This window comes from Callithrix jacchus, chromosome 6 (genome assembly GCF_049354715.1).
Source record: "Callithrix jacchus isolate 240 chromosome 6, calJac240_pri, whole genome shotgun sequence".
In the NCBI taxonomy this organism is placed as follows: domain Eukaryota; kingdom Metazoa; phylum Chordata; class Mammalia; order Primates; family Cebidae; genus Callithrix; species Callithrix jacchus.
Genome location: NC_133507.1, coordinates 59,409,314 through 59,413,982, shown reverse-complemented (window position 1 = coordinate 59,413,982; position 4,669 = coordinate 59,409,314). Strand labels below are relative to the sequence as shown.

At 42.6% G+C, this 4,669-nt stretch overlaps 1 non-coding gene across 1 annotated transcript; it reads right to left on the bottom strand.

Moving 5' to 3' along the window:
* Window positions 1-4,178: 4,178 nt before the first annotated feature.
* LOC118154955 (U6 spliceosomal RNA) lies at window positions 4,179-4,286 on the bottom strand. The gene has a single exon (XR_004745203.1). It is a non-coding gene; the product is annotated as a U6 spliceosomal RNA (small nuclear RNA).
* Between the last annotated feature and the right edge of the window lie 383 nt (window positions 4,287-4,669).

The following is a 4,669-nucleotide window of genomic DNA, read 5'->3' as shown; positions in this document are numbered from 1 at the left end:
TCTGCCTAAGTAACGGGCAGAAAAAAGGCAGATTTAGAAGATGGGTTTAATAGAGTGTAGCAGGTAGTAGCAGGCAAAGTGAGAGAATAAAGGAACAAATTATCTGGAGTGAATGGTGTCTGTGTCTGGAGCAGGATTCACTTAGCTTTCTGAGTCGTCTTTTTCAGTATCCCCCAGGTAATGTCTGGGCCTGTGTCATCCAAGGAAGCCACATGGTCCAGGGCTGCAGGTCCTGCCAGAGTCACTTCCTTCATTTCTGGTATCAGGTTGGATCCTAGTCACACCATGGTAAGGTTCTATGCATCGTGCTGGAACCCAAAGAGGGCCTGAGGGGGTGTGAACCCAAGCATATCCTCTTCCCCATGTTAGCAAATCATTTGGACCACATCATATATTACTACTTACAACTTTCCATAAAACTGCAGGTTTTATGTCTTGAGAGGTTTTTGCAGAATGGTTCTCTATAGCTGATTGAAATTTGTCATCTGATTTAAGAAATTAAGGGTAAATAAGGCTTGTGCTAGTAGTGTTGCAGGGTCCTTATTTCATATTCTCCTTTTTTTCATTTTCTGATGGTATTTTTAAGGGTGGAGTGAACTACTTTTGTAGGCAAAACTATGGGAGTATGAGATAAGAACTGAAGTAGTTTGTCAGCAGGAAGGGCATGCTCTACAGGGCCTGTATAATCAGAGAGTGCTATCTGAAGATCTGGAGATAGGGGCACTACTGCTTTGAATTGCTTTTTACTCAAAGAAATTCTTATGACATCAGGGTTGTAACCTGGCAACAGATTGCATCATCTGCAGCCTATATAGATGACTTTACTAACTAGCTGAATATAGGAAGATAGTGTTTTAGTCCCAGTATGTGAGCAAAAAACCTATTCTAGGAAGTGTAACCCTGGGGCCATCTGTCCTATTAATCCTTTTGGGGAATGTTTAATAGGAAAAACAAACAATTAAGCTGAATATTTTGGGTCTATGTGATCTAGTTGCCTCTGAGAAATAGCTTGCTCTATTTCCTCAATTTCCTTTTTTTGCGGCAGGGGTTAAATACCTCAGAGAATCAGGGCTGTATTGCCTTTGTGTGTATGTGTGTGTGTGTGTGTGTGTGTGTCTGTGTGTTATGGACTCTTGCTCTATAACTAGGCTGGAGTGAAGTGGCGCAATCTTGGCTCACTGAAACCTCTGCCTCCTGGTTTCAAGTGATTCTCCTGTCTCAGCCTCCAGAGCAGCTGGCATTACAGACGTGCGCCACCATGCCCAGATAATTTTTGTATTTTTAGTAGATACAGGGTTTTACCATATTGACCAGGATGGTCTCAAGCTCTTCACCTTGTGATCTGCCTGCCTCAACTTCCCAAAGTGTTGGGATTACAGGTGTGAGCCACCGCACCCGGCCTATGTTGCCTTTCAAGATAGAAAGCAGGTTTTGCAATTTATCAGTACTTATGCCCAACATGGGGCAAAGCCAGTTAATATTGCCCAGTAATTTTTAATAATCATTTAAGGTATGTAAATTGCTAGTATTTAATTTAAACTTTTGAGGCCTTACTGACCTGGAAGTTAGTATGTATCCAAGATATTTCCAAGGAGAGAACATTTGTATTTTTCAGGTGCTATGATTAAATGTCTTAATTGTATTTCTTTGGACAGAGGCATATAAACTTAAAAGTACTGGCTTTGTTGGGGCTGCTAATGAAATATCATCTATAAAATGAATAATCTTGCAATCGGGAAATTCTTTTCTACTGGGAGCAAAGCCTGATTTACATGATACTGACACATGGTAGGACTGTTAAGCATTCCTTGAGGAAGCACTTTCCAGTGAATTTGGTGAACTGGCCTTTCATTATTGATAGCTGGTATTGTAAACACAAATTTTTCTCTGTCCTATTCTGTAAGGGGAATAGCATAAAAGCAGTCTTTTATGTCAATAATGACTATAGGCCAATCTTGAGGAGTTGCTGTGGAGGAAGGGAGTCCCAGTTGAGGAGGCCCCATAGGTTGCAGATTAGCATTAATAAATCTGTAAGTCAAGCAGAAGCCTCCATTTGCCAGACCTTTTGGAAATGACGCAAATGAGTGAATTCCAACAGTTGTTGGATGGTTCTATATGGCCAGCTTTTAATTGCTCCTCAGCTAATTCATGGGCTCACTGTAATTTCTCTCCCTTTAAAGGTCACTGTTCTACTAAAATAGGATTTTGAGAGAGCCACATTAGGGGTAGGAGAGGAATAACAGTGGCTATTATTAGAAAGAGGTTTGCTGTTCACACAATTCATCAAATTCTGCCCTCCAGAGGAGGTATTGACTGATCTTTAGAGTTGTTTTAGCTAGCACTGACCAGTCCCATAAAGTCGTATGGGAGTTATTGTTAGTTACAGAAGCCACATGCTATGGCTTCAATTAATCCTTTTGTAAATAGGCTAGCAGCTCCGTGTTCTCTAAAGCTTTTTCTTTTCTTTCTTTCTTTTTTTTTTTTAAGATGGAATCTTGCTCTTCTTGCCCAGGCTGGAGTGCAATGGTGTGATCTCAGCTTACCGAAACCTCCACCTCCCTGGTTCAAGTGATTCTCCTGCCTCAGCCTCCTGAGTAGCTGTGATTATAGACATGTGCTACCATGCCCAGCCAATTTTTGTGTTTTTGGTAGAGATAGGGTTTCACCATGTTGGTCAGGTTGGTCTCGAACTCTCGACCTCAGGTGATCCACCTGCCTCAGCCTCCCAAAGTGCTGGGATGATAGGTGTGAGCCATCATGCCTCGCCATCTAGTGCTTTTTCTTATCTCTATAAGTGTCAAAAGAAATGGGTTCATATACCTAACTGCCTTGTTGATCTTGCATTACCAGGCAGGCCAAGAGCTTCCCTTCTAATGCTGCTTGCCTAAGACAGGGTCCCACAGCTGTAGTGTCTCCCTTGTCCTTTTTCCAATTTACTGGGGGAGGGGGCTTGGGGGAAACCTCTATTTCCTCTGTGGCACTTTTACCCAGTAATTGCAGGGCTGAGGGATAAGAAGGAGGAGGTAAGGTAGGTGACAGTTCCTCCTCCCTTCCCTTTCTAGGTTCTTCAGTGTAGAGCGGGGTCAAAGGAGCCCTGTCTGAGATCCATAATGTTAGAGATGTTACTGGGACCCGTTGTCCTTGCGCATGATGCTATTTCAGACTTCTCCCCACTTGTTTCCAGAGCTCTACATCTAGTGTATCTTCTTCCAGGAACCGTGGATTATGGGAAACAATAGTTGGTATTAGGTCCCTTCATCAAGCCTGTGAAACAGAGTCTCTGCTAGCTTTAAGCAGCCGTTTTAATACTTTCATATGCTATTTCTGTTGTGCTAATAACTATTGTCCCATGATGAAACCCTCGCTTGAACATTTCCCTCGAACTTGAAAATCCTCATCGGGCACCAATGACTTACTGACTGCGCAGTCTCTTCACCTTTGTTTTTGATGGTTCTGTTGCAATCCATCGCAGCCTTCCTCATGCAGGGCACCAACTGCCGAGTCTGTCTTGCAGACTCTGGCTGAGCGACAGATGAATGGAGTTCACATACACAGGTATGTTGTTGCCTGTGAGCACGGCTAGGGGACTGCACAGCTTAACCCACCAACGAGAAAGTGCAGCCTCAATAATCTGGAAATGCTCACATTTATTTAGTACAGATTTAATAACAAAGGCCTAGAGCAAGCACCATTGTCGACCCCCCCCCCCCAGGTAGGTGACAGTCCTGTGTGCGGATGATCAAAGTTTGGTTTCCAGAGAAATAGGTAAACGAACCTATCTAGATAAATTCCTTTGCACTCCCTTGTTATCTCCCCTCTGCCATTAGCTCGAAGTAAGAGGATTAGGCTGCCTTCAGCCATAACCCTTTCCTGAAGCTTTTGCAAAACCTCCTGCAAAAGCTTCTAAGAACGTTTACTTCTTTCATATAATTTTTCCCACCACCCTGACCCATCTCTTACACTTAATACTTTGCAAAGTACTTTATCTAGTCTATCCTCCATATGTCACTTTTGTTAATTAACTTATCAATGTCCTTTATGGCCTTTTCCCATCTCCCCCACAGGATTCAGTCTAGGGTCAGGTATTGCATTTTTTTGTCATTTCTCCTATCCTCCTTTAATCTGGCTTTTACAATGTTGATTCCCCCACCTGAACCCCCTCCACCACTACCTGCCGCCAATACCCTTTTTTGTTCTTTACGAATTTGTGTCATCTTTGTTCAGGACAATGCTAATATTCTCTGTGTCATTTCAGTTTTCACATATCTGCTTGCCAGAGCAAGCAGCACATACCATTCTTGTTTGAATAGCATGTTCCTTATTGTGTATCTGTCTCATGTTTCCTCAGGTTGAACTGAGGTTATGTAATTGCAACATGAATACTGTCCTATCCAGGGCACCACATCAAGAGCCACACACAACATCTGGACTACAGAAATGAGGTTAATTCTGATCACCTGGTCAAAGTGTTGTGCAGTTTCTCCCTTGTTTGGTTACTGTTTTGGTTTTCTTCTCCCTCACAACTAATAAGAAACTAATAATATTTGGGGATCACTTTAAGATGATGCAGATATCCTAACGCAATGATTGAGAGTACTTTTCCCATGCCAAGCACTGTTCATTACAGATGTGGCCTCTTTCCATCCTAGGAGGGCTCCTTCATTTCTCA